The sequence below is a fragment of the Dermacentor variabilis genome, chromosome 2 (assembly GCF_050947875.1).
Source record: "Dermacentor variabilis isolate Ectoservices chromosome 2, ASM5094787v1, whole genome shotgun sequence".
Taxonomy (NCBI): Eukaryota; Metazoa; Arthropoda; class Arachnida; order Ixodida; family Ixodidae; genus Dermacentor; species Dermacentor variabilis.
Genome location: NC_134569.1, coordinates 16,491,308 through 16,510,785, shown reverse-complemented (window position 1 = coordinate 16,510,785; position 19,478 = coordinate 16,491,308). Strand labels below are relative to the sequence as shown.

Genomic DNA, 19,478 nt, shown 5'->3' with positions numbered 1-19,478 from the left:
CCCAAATCTGTTATCTGTCGTAGCTTCTCCAGCGTGGTTCCACGGATTGTGTCGACAGCTAGAACATGCTTTCGTGTGCTCAATCGGACCTCCTTGACTTCGTTTGGCTTCTTTCCCTCAAGAAAAACAGAGGTAGCTTGCCTGTTCAGTACTCGAAGGCTGACGGAAGAATTCACTAGCATGAAGGGGATGGTGTACGGCCAGCGTTCACTGCTTGCCTGCATGGTTGACGTATCCGCTGGTGACGACGCCTCAATTGATGAGCCTCGTTTTAGCCCTTCGGCTCCTCACCGACACGAAGCTGTCATCCGATGAGTCGTCGCCTGTGATTGAGCAGACCTCAGTGTCTTCGCTGGTGCTGGACCAGGTGCCTCGTTTCCTTGAGGAGCTTGTCAATTAATGTAGAGCTCTGGCCAGACGGGCCCACAATAGGCTCTGCATCCATGGCCACGAGAGTAGGAGCCTCTCTTGAGCCTTCACTGGTGGTTGACCAGGTGCCTTGAGTCATAGAGGAACTTGCGGTCGCAGACTTCTGGCCGCACGAGCCTGCGGAACGTTCCGCGTCCATCGCCTTAAGCCGGGAGGCGGAAAAGCGCCCCAGAGACTGATGAAAATTTGACGAAAACTGGCTAGCTTGGACAGATTGCTTGCTTCCTTGTTTCTCAACTGTGGCACTTACCCACTATGGGGGAGTGGCCAAGAAGCCGGCGGTTAAAGGTTAAAAGGTATAGGAAAGGGGGAGAAAAGCTTAAACGGGAATATAAATTGGGATGAAATATAGCGTTCATGTTAATTAAAAATATATTGACGTGGCAGATATAGAAATATATTTTTTAATTATATATAAACAGCAAATTTTTTATTCTTCTTTGAGTGGTATTAGAATAATTTCGTAGATATAATCAGGCATTTAATGATCTATCCATATATTGATTTCGAGAATTACCATGGTCGCCTTCTTGTGTCACGGATATAGTCGCAATTGGCCACGCAGATGTTCCTGTGGCTAAAGCCCAATGAAGAAGCCCCCAAGGAGAGGATATTTTGAGTATTTAAAGAAGTACCCAATTTCCTGTATGAAAATTCTGATTTCTTCCTCTGATTTCTAAATAGACGGCATGCTACTAGAAAGTGATCAATGTTTTCGGGTTCCTGGCAGGTTTGGCACAGAGGGGACGGTGCCAGACCAAATGTAATGATTGGATGCGGCATCGTAATTTCGTTATAGAGATTTCTAATTTATGGGTGGGACACCATTTATTGTCCCATGAAAAGGACAAATGGTTAAATTCTGACATTTTATTTTTCAATTTTGTAGAATCTTGGAAACGAGAAAATTTTCTAAACCCAGCCGCGGTGACATTAGTCGAAATAAGCATAACGGACATGGCTGGTCCATCAAGAGACATCCGCGCAAGTGTGTGTGCCATTCCATTTGAATATAGCACGATGGCCTGGAACCCATACCAACCGCGCCAGGCTTAAGTTTGGGGGGGGGGGGGGGTTAATACATTAAATGCATTGGCTAGAGTAGTGTCTGAAGATGAAGTGAGTGATGTGCATAGTGACAGTGAATCGGGCACTGTAACCGCTGTAGAATAACTTCAAGGAAGTTTTCGAAGAGCTGAGATAACGGCTGATAGCTCAGCCAGAAATATGGGTGTGACACATGCATTCTAGCACTGAGGAACTTCGCCGTTGTCCGACCTTTTAATTGAAACTTTTGGATACCCCCTCGTACATTGCCAAAGCAAGCGGGCAGCACAATAGCAGATGCACACGACGCCGGCGTCGGTCGTCTGCTTTGCGGTACACCTCGAAAGCGTCTTTGCGCTTTCAATGCGGATTTAACTTTCTAAGCAACTAGAAATTATTCAGACGTCACCTGATGTTTTTGAATTTAGATTATAAGTGAATAATATTGGAAGCGTCGTCTTGTATTAGTAAGTGGACATTTTTCTGCTATCACTGCAACTACCATTAGGATCCAGGCAGCGCTAACGTCGCCTGCGAAAACCGGTGCCTATGGAAATGTCACGGGTTTGGCGGTGCTGCTTGAGGACCGCGGCTGCAACGCAGCGCAGCTTTTGTTCCATTTGTTTCGTAGAAGAGGGAGAAACGCGCCCTTGCTTTAGCCCTCGCAACTCCCGTGTCTGTTAACTGACTCACCCCTAGTGCGAGACAGATATGAAAGAGAGAAAGGGTTTGAGAAAGGCTTGGCGACGACGCGATGCAATGTGGCAAGCACAGCGACCGCTGCTTCTGCCCCTTCCTTCGCATTTCCCTCCTCCTCGTGCCTTCTGCGGCTGAGCTGCCGCTCGCGCGGCTGGGCTAGCGGCAGCGTCGGCGCAGCAGCGCGTGGGAGTGCATGCGGCGACGCGCTTTCTTTTTTTGTCTGTGTTTACTTTCAGAGGCACGGCTGCGCGAGACTGCTTGGCGCTAGCACCGACGGCGCCGCTGTCGTTTTGTTTGCGTCGTCTTTCCTTTTTGTTTTGTTGTATTTTGGCGCAGCTTTGCTTCTTTCTTTATTTTCTCTCTCTTCCTCGTAGGCCTATCTAACTATCGTTCTCTCTCCCTCTCCTTTTTTATGACGTGTTGTTTCCCTCTGCCTCGAGCGATGCACGCTGCTGCTTCGCCTTTGCAAGCGCGCGGACCCTTTCTTTTTATTTCTTATATTTTTTTTGTTCTTTCGCGGCTGCGTAGTCGCTGGGTGCTCCTCTCCTTCGTTCAGTGCGTCCTTCGGCGATCGCTCGTTTCTTGTCTCTGCCGGCTCCGGCACTTTCCCGCGCTTTCTTTCTTTATTTCTATTTGTTTCAACCGTCTCTTCGCCTTGTTCGCGCGCCTTAGTAGCCTGCGGATTGTATGTCTGTGTTTCTGTGATCGCGCGCGCGCTCACTCGCTACCGCTTCTCAGGCGAACGTGCACAACGGCCAAGTCGAGCAGCTGCCTCTTGGTGCGTATGTTTCGCTGCATTTTATTTATTTATTTTTGTTGTATATCTCTGTTTGCTCCATTTGCCTTCTCTTGACCGCTCGCTGATCAACTTCCCAGGTGACTATAATCTCCGAATCCTCCGAGTGGTTAGCTCTCGGTTAAGGCTTGAAACCTGCTGATCAATCGCGACGACGTATTGCACTTGTATGTACGTGTCGTAACAGTGCACGCTTTAAGTGCACTTCCAGTGCTTTCCAAGGTGCACTGCGGTCGTACCACCGAGTCTTAGTTCCTATCGTGAATACATGTTCCCGTTTTTGTTCGTTTCCAAGCCGAATGAACGTGCGTATTTTACTTATGTACTCTGCAGCTGCCAGGCTTTGTGTACTTGCGCGATTCTTTCTTTCTTTTTGGCGCTGTTTTGTTCCGTGGCGTCCTCTCTGTGTTTTGTGAAAGCCATCTCTCTGATTCTCTATGACCTGACAGAAGTGCCCACTCTCTAAGCTGTGAGCTGTACCCAACAGACTACAGCGTGTTCTGCTTTTGCAACACTACTTTTTCTGCTATGCGATAGCAGACCACGCGGCAGTGATGGAGGAACTCGCAAGGCCCGCGCGCTCCAACCGCGGTCTTCCCTTCCGAAGGTCATCATTCAGCCGCGTGGTGCGTTGAGGGCCTAAACGATGCGTCATATAGAGTCACGAAGCCCGCGGCCATTTTCAATTGTAGTGATCGCGTGTGGACGCTGGTTGAGTACCGGCGCGATGCTATCCGTATGTTAGGAATTGCCGCAGGCCTCGTTCTTGCTTTCGTCTATGATGCCGCCTATGCGTTCAGATGGCCCGCATCAACAGAGCATATCGTCAAGGTCGATGCTGCGGGAGAGACGCAGGCTCCTAGGCTGTGCAGTTACCGCGCGGTGCCCCGAGCGGTAACTGTCTCGCTGCCCGCACCAAGCGCGCAGCGAGACATATAAACTGACTCTACTACAGCATAAGCATATACAGTCAGTCCCCTTGGTTGAGTCTGTGCCGGGGGTTTCTCCAGTAGCCATACTCTGATTGGCATTGCGTGGATGGCTGACTTTCTGTGACCGGGTGTTCCTCCGAGTGTGCCTACGCGCTTGAAACTTCATTTAATTGCAGCACTGCCTTCTTCATTTTACGAAGCCGCAAGTTATTTGGGGACGTTTCGTAGGGGCCGTAATGACGTGCTGTTACGCAGTTCGCGTATACTGTCCCATTTGTGATCTTCTGTGCTTTGACCGCGGAATACTAATCCGCGCCCAAAAACATCGTTTGGAGTTCTTCGGGCTTTCTCTTCCAATAAACATTTCGCGTGGCATATATTTCCTTCGTAATGTCAGCGCATATCTTCCATGTGGAAGGGCGCAGACCTTCAAAGAGTGGAATGCCATTTCGAGGTCCTGCAAAAAGCGCCCTCTGCTTGCGTATGGCGCGCGCGTTTTACGAGCCCCGTGCTCATGCAAGCGGCGCGTTTTGCGTATTCCCTTTGGGGCTGCGGGGACTCGCACTCCAGACTCGAGTTCTTTCTCGGCGTTTCGCAAGTGGCCGCCCGTCGAGAGGCGTCAATGCAAACGAGGAAGGGGACACCCGTTTCTCGTCACTGCAGCGGCGGGCGGGCGGACAGCCGAGCTCGGACGCTGCCTGGCTGCCGAAGGCCAGAGCTGTTTCCGGAACTACCGTGCTAGCTGCTATTATCGCCTTGCTACACGATATGTACTCTGGACTGCAGCCAAAGCCCACTTGCATCTGCTTTTCCCAAGAAAAAGCGTCACGCCGCTGGACCTGTCTTGGGAAGGTGAGCTGCGTGGGGTGCGAACCTTAAAAAGGCCTTCGATTTGATTGAGGATTCGGCATTAAAGACGCTCAGGCCTGACAAGAGGTCATTCATATGTCGGAGTATTTGCTATAATGGCTTGCGCGCTTACTTCAAGCGCTCCGCGGGCCTATCCAAAGAGCGAGTTCTGTGATATATAGGTTCTCTCTTCTGGGAACACGCGGGTAATATTTTTTTCTAGTATTACATACTAAAGTGAAAAAGAGGACGAGTTCGTGTATAGATGTTTCGCTGGAACTCGTCATAAATCTCTCGGGTCAGCTTTATCAAATGTTACGCCACACGTGGTCCGTCTAATTTGATGCACCGAGGAGCTGTTTTCGGTTTTGTGGGCGGTGCCGCGCGGAGTGGCCCGGCCGCCTGATCGTGCGCATATGTCGCTGCTGGCAAGGACGCTGTCGGCGCCGTGTAAGCACTCCTCCGTTCGGGCTTTGGGTTACCAGGCGCATAGGATATTGCGTAAAAAATAGCGCTAAACGAAAACAAGGAGACGAGAAACATATCGCTTCCTGTCGCTTTGTTTTGTATCCGGGCAATCATTCGCTGCAGCTCGAAGCCCTCACGTTCAAACTGCTACAGAGCTGTGGCCCTTAGTTATACCCATTTCTCGAAACCCCGTCAGCTGCTGTGTAAATTCTGCGGTTTTACATGCAAGAACCACGATCTGATTATGAGGCATGCCTCGGCCGCTGTATAAAAGACAACGATATTTTTCGCGCGGCTGTGACTCGCGTTTCTGTAGCCCTCGAGGGGTTTTGCAACGCAGGGGCGGAACGCCTGCGTGACGGAAACTGATCTTCCGTGTGTGTGCACATATATACATGTACCGTGGGCGCCAAGAACTTTGCAAAGTCGAAAGGCTAGTGGTCTACACACTCACTCACTCACTCACTCACTCACTCACTCACTCACTCACTCACTCACTCACTCACTCACTCACTCACTCACTCACTCACTCACTCACTCACACACACACACACACACACACACACACACACACACACACACACACACACACACACACACACGCGCGCGCGCGCGCGCACGCACGCACGCACGCACGCACACACCAATGTGGCTCGGCCTGTGGTGTCTGGAACACTGTATACTACCTGGAACACTATATGTATACTACCAGCATCCTCAAAGACGACGGCCAGAACGCATCGCGTGATCGAATAGTATGCACGTGCATGTGACTAGAAGCAGCAGCGGGGACAAACATGCATGCGAATTCAACTACAGTGTATAAGTGTAATACTGAGAGAGACCTAGAAGGTCGATACCCTTCTCCGAAAAATTGTTTCCTTGCTTTCAATCAAGGTTCGCTTGCACGGACCGCTCGCGCTATGGACAATCTGATATATATGTGATCGCATTTGTTCGTATTTTGTATTTATAGCTGCGTTTACATGAATGCGACAACTGGCGCATGGCATCGCATCACATCAACATTCTAGCGCATCGCATCCGTGTAAACGGGGCTTATGCACTAGGAAAGCGCGTCGCTTAAGCGCCAGCCAGGGATGGATTGAGACGAGTAAGTAGACTTTCGCAGTGCATGTAAACGCGATCGCACCGCATTAACAATTCTGGGAAATGGAATTTGCTGCTGCGCTCGCTGTGCTGTGGTGTGGCGCCGGACGCGTCTGGAAGCGCTGCTTTGCCTTCGACGTGCGACACCGTGTGCCGCCACCATCGCACCAGGGGTGATGCGCTACATGTAGGAGGACTGGAGGAGTTTCTGTATCCTATTCATTACTGTTTCTAATGGAGGTATCCTGACTCCTCTGGGTATTGTACAGGTCAGTATAGAATTTTTCCGCTTCGTTTACTATATCTTCGAGATGGCTGATATTACCCTGCTTATCTTTTATCATGTGGGGGTGCCCTAAGCACCCCCTTCCCCCTTTCCTCAAGCAATTAATATCTAGTGAGGAGCAGTGGGAGGCTGCCTTGCGCAGCTCCAGGCCCGATCTTCAGGAGGCCATCCTGGAGTGGGCTGAGAGGATAAAGGAGGCCTACTTCAAGTAGTTCCTCCCCCCACCCTCTATTCCATTGCCCCCTTCCCTTTAAAGAGGGATAAATAAAGTTTTTCATCATCATCAGTGCATACATCTTGGTTTGTCCTATGCCAAGTTTCTTTCTCACTGATTTCAGGCTGCGTCCATGTTTTACGGCTTCTTCAATCTTTCTCGCATTATAGTTTCGAATGTCACTTATTGTCGCCTTGTTGATCAGTTTTGACAGTTCCGCGATTCTATCACTTTCATTGTTTGTCGTTTCTTTATTAGGTCCGTTGTTACTTGGGAGAGCTTGCCTACTGGTTGCTTTGGTGCCTTGCCTCTAACTTCAGTTGCTGCCTCTCAAGCCAGACTAGTTACTGTTTCATTCATTACCTCTATGTCATCGTCATCTCTCTGTTCTAAGGCTGCATATTTGTTTGCAAGCACCAGCCTGAATTTGTCTGCTTTTACCCTTACTGCCTCTAGGTTTACCTGTTTCTTCTTGACCAATTTTGCTCTTTCTCTCTTCAAATTGAGGTGAATCCTAGCCCTCACTAACCTATGATCACTGCACTTTACCTTACCTATCACTTCTACATCCTGCACTATGCTGGGATCAGCAGAAAGTATGAAGTCAATTTCATTTCTTGTTTCACAGGGGCATAATAGATTATGTAGGAATCGATTCGTCGATCATCGATTCGATCCGATATTCGATTCGTCGAATATCGATTCATCGATATTCAGCTAGACAGCAGCACAAGCAATATCCAACATCGTGAGCCACGGCGCCGCCGACGCCGGCCTCGACAATTTGCTTGGATTGTCCATGTCGCAATAAAAACGTCTTGAACTGAGGGCACCTAGCCTCGAATTCGCAGTTCAATTCCAGAGTAGTATGGGGGGGTGGGGGGTGCAACCACTTCAGTATTCCATTCGCTCATAGCTCTGCGAGCTGCCGTGAACTTTTGACGTTAGCTGTATACACATCACGTGGCTGGGTCGATGGTTTGTAAAAATCACATTGAGCGGAGCTGATCTCTCTCTGCATCATGCTGTGTCCACGCGGACAAGGCAGCGCAGTCCAAGTTGAAGTAATCCAGTTTGGAAATAACAGCCGCGCTGTAACATCCAGCGACAAACGTGAACGCAACACAACTTTTAGAGGCAGAAATGCATCACAGAAGTGCTGTTTTGGTAAGTTCTGCAAGAAAGCATTCTTTTTTTAATTGATGCATAATCTAAATTACGCTCATTAGCAACTGACGGAAGGGCATGTTTTAATTCTTGGTGCCCATAATTTTTTTAGCTGCCGTAGGGCATTGTGGAGGAGCTCGTGTTGTTGTCTCGTTGATGTTGATTGTCACGTAGTAGTGAAGGTAAACACAGCATAACTGTGAATAACAACTTTCTACAGGGCGAACCTGTGCCCACAAAAGCAAGTTACACTCAGAGCACAACGATAGCAGCGAATACAGTCGGCGATCGTCGAAATCTGATCTCTGTAATCAGATTCTCTGTAATCTCTGTAATCACTGGTGCCCTTGTGTCTTCCAAAAAGTACTACGCAATTCGCGCCGCGCATGCAATCAGATTACACAAGCTTTGGGGACAGCGGATAGAACCATTTATAACATTCCAGTAAGTTTCAATAATACCGGCGCGTCTTGCGCTTAAGTTGTTGGTGGGTGAAATGCAGTCCCCGAAAATATGCTAAATAAGTACACGCGTGAATATATTCGTTCTATAAGCCTTCGTTTATTACAGTGGAGCTGTTAGAACCTCATTGGGTTTCTCTTGGCGTTCGCAGCTTCGCCGAGCTGTGGGAGAGAGAGCTGAGAGAGAGAGAAAGCAGAGTATAAAAAAATAGCATCGCGCAGCATAGCGACGCGGCGACGGCGGGTGGAACCTAACGGGGGAGGAGGAGCGTCGCGGCGGGGGACACAGGTGGTGTGCCGTCACTGCTCGACGCTTCGCCGTGCTCCCTCACGGGTTGCAGAATCAAGAGTCTTTCCTTCCTTTAGGTCACTATCATCATCACTGCTCTCCGATAAAAATCCTCGCGCTCGCTTCGGCGGATTTCAAGAAGCTACCAGGTACACCATAGAGAAATAAATGGGTACACGGCGTCATAGCTAGCATGCATCAGAGATAAGGCGCGGCGGCACAGCGCTGGCACACGACACCGACGCATAGGGCGTCTCAACAGATCGCTTCTGTTGCGGGACGGAACCCCCCACAGAGGAAGACGGCACGGATTTTTTGGAAGCCTTAACTTCCCGCTGGTCGCTGGTGTTTGCGACAGCAGAGCCACACACAATTTTTAATCTAACCGCGTCGAGCCGAGTTTCGCCGTCGCCAGCAATTTGACCTTCATTTGACCGCAGCTGGGTCGCCGCCTGACCACGTGACTAGCCGCGCGCCTGGCTAAAATAGGAGCGCCGCGTTCGCCGTCAGTGCGAGCTTGGCCATGGATAAGAGAAAGGCCGGGCCGGGCCGTCTTCTCTGAGCGTTGCGCGGGGGCAGGAGGCCTTGGGTCGTCTTCGCCAAGCGGCGTCTGACCAACCCGTAGATATCGCCCGGCGAGCTGCTTCACTGGAGATGGTCTGGAATGCAACAGGCGTCGCACCGTCAAGCGCCCTGTCAGTTTGTGCTTCGATGCTGCGCATGTTCGCGGGGTCTGTTTGCATGTCTAGCACTTGCGCTTCTTTTTTTTTTTTTTTTGTGGCACAACAGGCATGGCACCATCGAACGATCCGTGTCTACCCAAGCCAAATCACAGTCATGTCTAGCCTCCGACCTAGGCACAGCCGTCGTACCTGGCTCAACGATGATTGTATAATTTGTATACCTAAGTATAATAATCACAGCTAAATCAAAGGTTAACCAAGTGAAACCAAGACTTAACCAGGCTAAACCCAGCCTTCGCTTTTTATATCCAAGGTTAGCTGAGCTCAGCCGCAGCCAGTATTTTCTTGTGCGCGCAACTCCGGCGTCGGAAGGGCGTAAGCTGTCTGCTGGGTGTCATTGCGCTTCCGATTTTCGTAACCGCCGCCCCCCCTTTCCTGTTTCGCCAGCTACTACTGCTCCACCCTCCTCCTTTTTCTTTTTTTTTTATTTGTCCCGCATTTCACTCTCATTAGCTTCCTTTCTTGCGTCTAGCGGCTCGGTCAGATTTCGCTCGCTTATCCAAGTCGGGGCGGCGCGGGCACCGTGAAAAAAAGAGAGGAAGGCAAAAACGTCTTTCACTAGCCAGACAGAGAAATAAATGAAAGCGCGGGGGAGGGTGGAACCTCTTTGAACGACGGCAAGGAAATTAGGTTATGTCCACGGCTTCGCTCGAACCATTGGGTAAGGACGTCACTAAGGGACATGCAGCGTGTGCTAATCGAGTTTACCGATGAACTTTCCTTGCGATCACTCGACTTCGGCGTTAGTCCGTAGACTGCACGCGCTCCGCCGTCCTCAGCGCGAGATCCATTCCGCTATTGTTTGGAGCGGAAGACAAACCGGAAGCATCGACGAGGAAGAGGAGTCAGAAAACGCATCTACCGCGAACGCATTGACCCGCTACGAACGACCGTGTCGGTGTTTTGTTTGCTCACGTTTTCTATTTCTTTCTTGGAAATTAGTATAAAAACCGCCGCCGGTCGATCTAAAACGATCTCGTAGCGCAACCGCTCCGTAACGAGCGCTGGCTATTTGAACAGCTGTCCGCTCCAACTTGCAGCCGTCGGTGCCATATTTGTCGAAGAACTTGCGCCTGTCACGATCGTTCCCTGGAATACGCGCCGGGCAATTTTCTTTTCCGGGCGACGTGCCCAACAGATGATGCAAGGCCCGCGCGTGGATCTCCGCTCCCGTTGCTCGTTCGCGGTGTTGGCTGGATTTGCACGCGGGCTGACGGGCGGCGCCGCTGTATTTTGGGGTGGCTCCACATCTCTGCTTACAGACGCGCGCGCGGTGCGAAACAACTTTTCTCGCTCTGGTTCATCGAAAACGAAGGGGCTCGGGCAGTGAACCGATAAATAAACTACACGCTGTGTGTGTAGAGGGTGTCCCACGTGCGTCCCACCTTAAAAGATATGCAAGTGCCACGTAGCTGGACAAAACCAAGGTAACGTTGTTTGCCGTCGCTTGGATATACTTGAAATATTTCTTGCATACCGTCTAATTACATAATTAGCCTTAATTAATTAACAACTTCTCATATGTTATAGTTACGTTAATAGTGTCGATGAAAAAAATCGTAGAGCATCATACAAAACTCCCGATAAAGCGTTGTGTCGCCTAATACTCGCCACATAAATGCATTTGCACGAGCGTGAAAGAAGACATGCAAAGTGCCTCGAGCGGCCAGTCGCGCGGCAATTTCGCGTGAATTAGCGGCCGAGTTCCTTTTCGACGCCGCAAGGAGCCAACGCAGACATGAAGACCGGGCGCTGAACTGTGGTCGCGCAGCAGTGGACATTTCCTTTACTCGGATTCGTTGCACCGGGTGTTCTTTTTCAACAGCTATAATTTTTAATACAGCCCACGGCATATAGCGCAACCTTACTTATTGAGCTGGATTACTCCAGGAGAAGCGGGCATTACACTGGAAATCAAGCGCCTAATTGACTAATTAACATAGTTTACCTAATTAACATATTAATTAATTATCCTAAAGCACTTATTCAATGCATGAATAGAAGCTGGTGATCTCACGTACAACACGCATCCACTTGGAATAAGATTTGAAATTAGCACCAATTTTGAGATAAGCGCAGCTAAACTCGCTATAAGAATGCACTGTATAGTTCCACTTAATTTTTTTAGCAAAACGCCTTTTTTATGCGTTGAAGCTCGAAAATTTACTGCAACACTGGAAGTCATTTCGTCGCAAACTTTGGGAATGCATATCTCGAAACTGGTGTCGTCCTCAGAACTCGCTCGAAGTGGACATGACTTTTGATGTCACCGGCCACAATTCGCAAAGTGCTGTAAAGCAGTTAGGTTAAACGTTAATTGGGCAAAATTCGTTAATTAGTGAAATATTCGTTTTGATATCTCGACCGTCAAGCAGCATTAAGCCTGCCGTTCTCGAGCAGCTTTTGGAGCTCACCGCCCCTACGTCTTGTGTGTGCGGGCGAGCGCGCGCGTTAGAGCGATTGAGTGAAATGACACGAGCAGGGAGTTACAAACTTCAGCGAGCTCTCAAGGCGCTACGCAGCAAGCGCACGTATGTATCGTTACTTTGTGTTCGTTCTCCTGCCAATATATGAGTAGCCGAGACTGCTTTTGTTTTCTAGCGCGCATCCAAATGCAGCGACCACAGCCAGCAATCGGAGCCCAGGACTACATCTTTGTCGTTAGAGTGGCGCAGCCGCCGAGTCATCGCGGCGGTTTGCACATCGTTGTGTGCACTGCAGGACGAAGGCCTCCTTCCTGCGACCTTCCCCTGCCTCGCGCTAGTTGATTCCTGCTTGCGCCTGCATGACTGCTCGATCCTTCGCTTGGCACCCTTTCTGTAACGCAGTGGTGCAGTATGCATGCAGGCTCAAATACGTCTACACATCTTGGGCGTTTTTGGGCGCGTGGCTCTCGATCGCATTTAATGTCGCAGTCTTCTGGAGGATTTGGCGTCGAGATGTAAAGGGCACATATAGTGCTGCGTAAAATGTTAATTGGGTTGACCTCGGCGTTGTATTTTCTCCGGTACTTCGGCTTTGTTTACATATGGATGGGCTTCTTGGGATGCGCCAAACGAATCGCCACGGCTCCTACTCCTAACCAATATTGCACTCTTTGGGTCGTATCTTGCCCCACAACGATAATCGTTATCTGTCTTGTCCACATTTCCTTTCTTCAACGCTGGGAGTACGTAATTCCAAGTCACGAACGTCATGCGCGTTATCAGTGTGACGCAGCATTCTCGACAGGAAAGTATAGCGAGCGCCGAGTTTTCAAGAAAGGAAACGCAAGCAATTAAGGCAGAGGGCGATTTCGTTGTGGGACAAATATACACCCCAAAGAGTGCAGCAGCCGTTTTAAGAGTGTATATAGTAAACAACCCCTTCAAATGCGTTGTCGGATTAATCGTTCGAACGTACGGTAGCAAATGGTACAGAGTTCGTCGCGTCACGCTGAAAGAAAAAGAAAATTCTCCTGGACTTCCTTTGTTTACTGATTAGCCAATAAACTAATTATGCAACCTTCATTATACCTGAAAACCTTAACATTGAGGCATATACCCGAAACCAGTTGCTCTTTGATGTATATATACCGACCGTGCCTAATATTCTTTCTTCGTATACGAATAAATACTGGGATTCGCCGCTTCCACTTGATCACGTTACTGATTATGTGCTTCTTTTTATCTTCACGAGTGTTCCGGTGTCTTCGCCCTATTTGTATACCTGCACCCATGGTTTGCCGTCCATATTCAAGAAATAACAAAATCTGCAGCCACACCCCTGCTCCCAGTCTCCTCTGCGAGGCGCACGCAGGCGCGCGCGACTCGAGGGGCATCCTCCGCCAGCACGGGACGCGCGTGGCGCGGGCAAAGTGTCCCACGCCCTGTGCGCGCGCTAGGCGTGTACCTGGCGGTCTTCCAGGGCGCTCGCGGCTTTCTTTCAGTTCTTTCCTCGTGCGAACCGCGCCTGCAGGCGATTGGCTGGTCGTGATTACACGTCCCCGCGCCGCTGTGCAGTTCATTAGCATACCCCGACCTTGACACTGGCGTCGAGCCAGGATTGCGGGCCCGCTTTTGTTGGTTGACTCTCGCTTCGTTTGTATACGCGCGTGAATTGATATCACGCAGTAAGCGCCGCCTTTTTTTTTTTCCTCGCGTTTACGTGCCAATGCACTCGGTTTTCGTTTTATTTGTTAAAATTTCAATCCTCTTATAATTTACTCCGCTCCAGCAGGCTAAACGCGCAACGCCAAATCTTTAGTTAGCACGGTGTATGTTCTCAGCGCTGCTTTGGTACCAAAAAGCATGTGAGGATGATTTTTCTTAGCTGTGAATATTTTTCGAAAGTCTATTACACTGTTCTAGGAACAGTTTGCTACGCATGTTGCTGACTGTAAAAATGGGGCAGGACTCTCACCAAGCGGTTTCAGCCATTTGTCCTGTCTTGTCTTCTCACATTGAACATGAAAAAGGGTGATTGATCGATTGGCATGCACTCAACACGTGCATTGACCTGCCGCGGTGAAATCGTCCAGCTTGATTCATCTTCCCCCGGATCCACATAGTAGCAACCGCCCGTCCAAACAGCAGCATGGAGTGAGTTTACCTATGTATGTACAGAATTGTCATATCGGCTCGAAGTGAAAAAAGAAAGTGTCTTGCAAGCTTCAAATTCGACTGACAAAAACGGCAAAGTGTGCTCGTTTATCAGGATGCAGCTACAAGACGAACGCTGCAACACGACTGAATGAATCTCTGTGTCATTCCGAGGAAGTGCGCTTGCGTGGGTCAGTAACGGTTGGTAATATCAATAAAATGGCTCGCTCTCCACGAATGTTCGGCAGGTGTACTAGTGAACATTTGTCATGCATTTGGGGATACATTAGGCCTTGTTTTTAAACCCCTCCCCCGCCTGCCCCTCTAACTCCACACACACACACACAAACAAAGAATTCCCAGCAGCAAACTTTTTGAACCACTACTGGGAACATCGTTCTTGCCCGCCTCCATTGTCTGCGGTCTCCCTACTTTTCTGCCACCAAACCGACCAGCTTTCCGAACCCCATATATATATATATATATATATATATATATATATATATATATATATATATATATAGTTTTTTTTTTCTTGCTCTTCAAGAAACTTCATGTGACCTCGAAGAAATGAGCCCTGAAGTGACGGCAGCATCTAGTACATACAAGACCTCATAGTAGGAGACAGTTCAATTTCACAGCCTGAGTCCTCTCGGTGGTATAACCTTCCTTTGTGTAATTGTCACATACTTGGGCACCACTAATACTGCCTCGCCTTTCTGGCGAAACTGCAGCCTCTCTCTCTCTCTCTCTCTCTCTCTCTCTCTCTCTCTCTCTCTCTCTCTCTCTCTCTCTCTCTCTCTCTCTCTCTCTCTCTTTGTGAGTCCGAGTATAAGCGCTGGTGCGTGTGACTGCTGTTGATTCTGATTTCAAGTGCATCCGGCTTGCCTCATTTCAGTTACTGAGTGAATTATACATTGTTCCACAATTATCATGCACCAAGACTTAAAGAAAGAGCAGTTACGTTACTCGAAAAAGACTAGCCGTGAGTAATTCTTTCGTCATTGAGATTTAATTCAGTGATTGCAATTAATTATCTCACTCGAGAAGTACTATCCTAATTATCAAATTGTCGATGAGGCATTTGAAGGCACCGCCAAGGGACATCTAACTGCGGTATTTTCAGCGACGCACTAATTGCATACTATTTTTTTGTGCGACTGATAAATAAACCCCGCGAAACATGGAGATTACCACGTGACTTAAAATTTCAAGTGATAAGGTCGAGGAAAGTCAAAAGAAACCTCAAACAATGTGGCTGACAAAGCTCTGGTAATGGCACTTTAGGTAGGGGGGGGGGGTTTCAGCATCGCCAGGGGGGGGGAGAGGGGGGATCAGCCCTCCCCCACCTCCCGGAAAACCAATGCCTTAGTTTCGTTTTCGAGAAGCTCTAGAAGCGCTACCCTGCGACCTCTGGAGTTTCGACGCTACTGATGCCTAGCCAGTGGCAGTTTGTGCTCCATTCTTCAAGATTTCGTTCAAGAAGCGCTACTGATGCCGAGCCAGCACGGGCTCCATTCGTTGAGGTGGCCACATCCTGACTGTCTCTGTGGCCACTGACTTCATATATTGTTTTGCATGTGTTGCAGTGCTTTGTTGAACACTTAGCTTTTTTTATGTGTGGTTGGTAAGTCCTCTTTATCATTGCTCTGATAGTGAAAAGTAATTTGAGAGTGCGGCATACGTGTAGCTTTAGGATTATTGGAGACTTGGACAACAAAGCAGACAAGAACGAAATGTACAAACAGCACTTCAAAGACTACTGGCTTAAAGAGGGTAAGCACAAGAAGTGGCTCATGGCAAAATCCGAGGACCCCTTTATGGCTTCTTGCAAATTTTGCAAATGTTCTATCGAGGCAAAGAAAGCAAGCATCGATAAGCACGCCACTTCTACAAAACACCTGACATGTGGACTTCAGCAGCCTGTTATAACTGATGTAACCCCACATGTAACGCCAAGTCCTGTGAATCAAGCAGCAGCTGCCCTTGCTCTTTTTGTTGCCAAACGTTGCATGATGAACACCATCGACAAATTGGGAGAAACTTTCAAGCGGATAGCCAGATCAGGCTATCCATTTGAGAATGACAGCCAGGTCGCATCTAAGATAAAAATTCACCGCACAAAGCATACTAATCTGATAAAGGACTTCCTTGAACCGCATTTTGAAAAATCGTTGCAGGAAGACATTGCTGCACAAAAGTACGATGAGTCGACTGATATTAGTGTCGTCAAGGTCCTCAATGTCATCATCAGGTATTTTTCCCAGTCACACGGTGAGGTCATTTCAACTTTCCTTACCCTGCAAGAACTCGAACAGTGCAATGCTGAACGCATCGCCTCAGCGCCAGGAGGATTGTGGTCTAAGTGTTTGAACTCCAAAATCTTGTTGGCATTGGAGTATAGACAACGCAAGTGTTATGACGGGCATGAATAGTGGCGTCTACATTCGACTAAGAAACGAAATTCCTCATCTTGTTATGGTGCGATGCATCTGCCATTTTCTTCATCATGCAGTTTCACATGCGTCAGTTACCTTGCCACAAAACGTAGAATTTCTGGTGAGGGACATACTGATGGTTTGCTCATTCCTCAACAAGGAAACCAGGAATTTCAAAGCTTATACTACAAAATAAATGGCAGAGACACTCCGCTTACTCTATCGCTAGCCTGTGACACATGCTGGTTGTCAAAACACATGGCAGCAAATAAAACACTTGCCCAATGAACTGAACTGAAGGAAGTTTTTGAAAAAGCACGGAGATACACAAATTGCTAGATGGCAATGATGCTTCATGAAATACATAAACATATGCTATGTACTGTTGCTGGACTGGGTTTTAGTGGAAGTTCAGTGTGTCAACAAATCCTATCAGGTGGCAAAACCAGACCCGATTAAATTGCTCGAAGATCTGATGATGCTTGTGAAGCCGATAGCCACAACAGTATATTTGTCAGCTTCCTGATGCGGTGTATTAACAGTTAATATCAACGAGCATCTCAACCCAAATCCATACTTTGGTCACCGGTTTGAAACAGCACTTCGAGATGCATACTTGCCATGCGACGATGAAAAGGAGCTGCGCCTTTGCTCTCGATGTTTCACTGCGGAACTCTTCAACCAGCTGCATCAGCGGCTTCCGGAAAACATTCAGTCTTTGCAAAAGGCTCCTCTCTTCTCTTTAGAGCATGCACTGAAAGCAATACATTGAAATTTATTCCACAACAAAAAAATGTTGCAAGGAGGACAGGTAAAAAGCTGTAAAAACAGCTTGAGGAGTCCTGACTCCCAGTATACAGAGCAACACAATGAGCCAATTACGGAATTGGCGTCACAGTTTCTTTGCGTGGAAGCCCTGTCCTCTTGCGAAACGCAGTGGAGGAATTTGCTAAACGTAAGATTGTGCTCTGAATAGAACTGATAGTTTCTGGGCCGAAGTCAGTTCCTAAAGGGATGCGCAGGGTGAAAACCCCTTTGCTGAGCTGGCCATGCTCGCCGTGACAGTGCTTTCGTTGCCTTTCTCAAACACTGGAGTAGAAAGATGCTTTAGCGACATGAGCATTGTGAAGAGCAAATGTCGTAATAGGTTGGACATTGACACACTAAATGTGCCACTAAGTGTGTGGGACGGGCTTTGGAGGCCAAAAAAAAAAAAATGCCATGAATATAGCTTGCCAAGTGACGTGGTAGCAAAAATCTGCATGATGGCATCGTACTCAACGGCGGAGGATGATGCTCTGCACACTGCAGATATTTATCCAAGAATTGTGTGCACCACTGGACTGATTGCCTTTATGTAATGCCATAGCATCCTGTATACTTGTACTGCCTGTGAGGGTTTATAATTAGGAAATTCGAGGCCGAGCCCTTCTTATGTTTGTTTAAGATTATAATGGTGCATATTGTAAGTTTCCTGTTTATTGTTCTATGTATATTGTACTTGTCTGGTATAATTGTTTTGCTCTTCTCAAGTTTGCAAACAGATTTTTATCACTCAGCCTTGCCATGTGTTATGGGTTACTGTTATGTAATATAGTGCCTTTCTTGTTTGCCAATGTGGTTGACTGTATGCTTAGATGTTTGCTAAAGTCTCTATTCATTATGTGTATCAAATGTTATTCTAGATTGTTTCGTTTGTTGCAAATGTGCAATTTCGTTGAGATATGTTCAAACATCTGATGGCATGTTGCAATTTATGTGCACTGAAAAGTTTTGCATTCCCTATGAACTGCGCAGCCTTCGTCTACTTCACAGTTTTGTTTGCTTGGTGCGGAAGATTGCACTCTCCTCTGTTTCTCTATTGTATTATATATTGCTTATCAACACGTGACGCAGTGAAATATGTATTTTTAATTTTTTCTTCACCACGTCTGTTGTTAGGTTTTGTTCAAATCAGTGGCCTTAACTATCGTACTATGGTGAGCCTTTTTGCCAGGTGTTCATGTCTTTCACATGCCTGCATGTGTATAATGTCATCAAAAGTTTGTTATGAATAAAATTAACGTCCCAAAAAGCTTTCAAGTGTTTTTGTGATAACTTTGCATTCATCAGTTTAAAGTTGACGTTAGTTTAGCGACGTCAATATTTTGGTTAAGGTGTCTTCTAACAGTGTAATTTTTCTACGAATCAACCAGACCACTGGCCATCCTCCATGCCACTGCATGGTAATTAAATGTGGTTTGCAAACATGGCAGCAAAATACAATATAGACATTCTTGGCATAGGGGTACAGAATGGGCACTCAGAAATCCTATATTTTGTTAAAGTCCTCAGTGTCGACAAAGGAATTGTTTGTTTCTTTTAATTTTTTTTACAGTTGTACATTTTGCTAAGAATTTCAGTTTCGATTTCATAGGCCTTTTGGTGCACCCATAAAGTATATTGTCGCGTATACCCTGCTGAAGTATACACGCTGAATGGGGATCGAGACGTTTGTACTTCATGAAACGTAACCGTTGACGCGCGATGCTGAGATGCATTTCATTCTCTTCTTCTTCAGTCCCCTTGCTGTGCCACACCATGTGGCAATATGTAGTTCATTTTTTACATGTTTACGGAGCATTGACACATTCTCAGCTTGTCTTATGTGAGTTTGCAAGCCTTGACGTTTTGTGAAAACTACGCTTGTCCTAAATTATTGGAATCAAAATGGGAGCACATTTATTATTTGTCCATACATGTTCTGCATGGTTTCCTGCAAGAAAATGTGACTTGAGAGCTGTGTTTAATCTTTCACTCTAATACAGCTGCCAATAAATGCGTTATAACCCAGAATATGTTAAAAAGGGCTTAAAAAAAGAATTAGCTACTTTTAGCTCCTTGCTGGATTTTTTAGCTACTTCTACCTACTTTCAAGTTGCCATCTAGCTGCTTTTGCTCGCCGACATTTAGCAACACTGAACCCGAGGC

General features: G+C 47.6%; 1 protein-coding gene across 4 annotated transcripts in view; it reads left to right on the top strand.

Moving 5' to 3' along the window:
• The window catches only part of LOC142571428 (protein FAM117B-like), a 218,886-nt gene that overhangs the window by 168,798 nt on the left and 30,610 nt on the right, over positions 1-19,478 (top strand). Inside the window, exon 1 of one of the 4 annotated variants that reach the window (XM_075679770.1) lies at positions 2,792-2,953. The exons of the other annotated variants lie outside the window; for them this stretch is intronic. The gene's annotated coding sequence lies outside the window, so the exon portion shown is untranslated. Of the gene's footprint in view, positions 1-2,791; positions 2,954-19,478 lie in introns of those variants that run through there. 4 annotated transcript variants of the gene reach the window in all.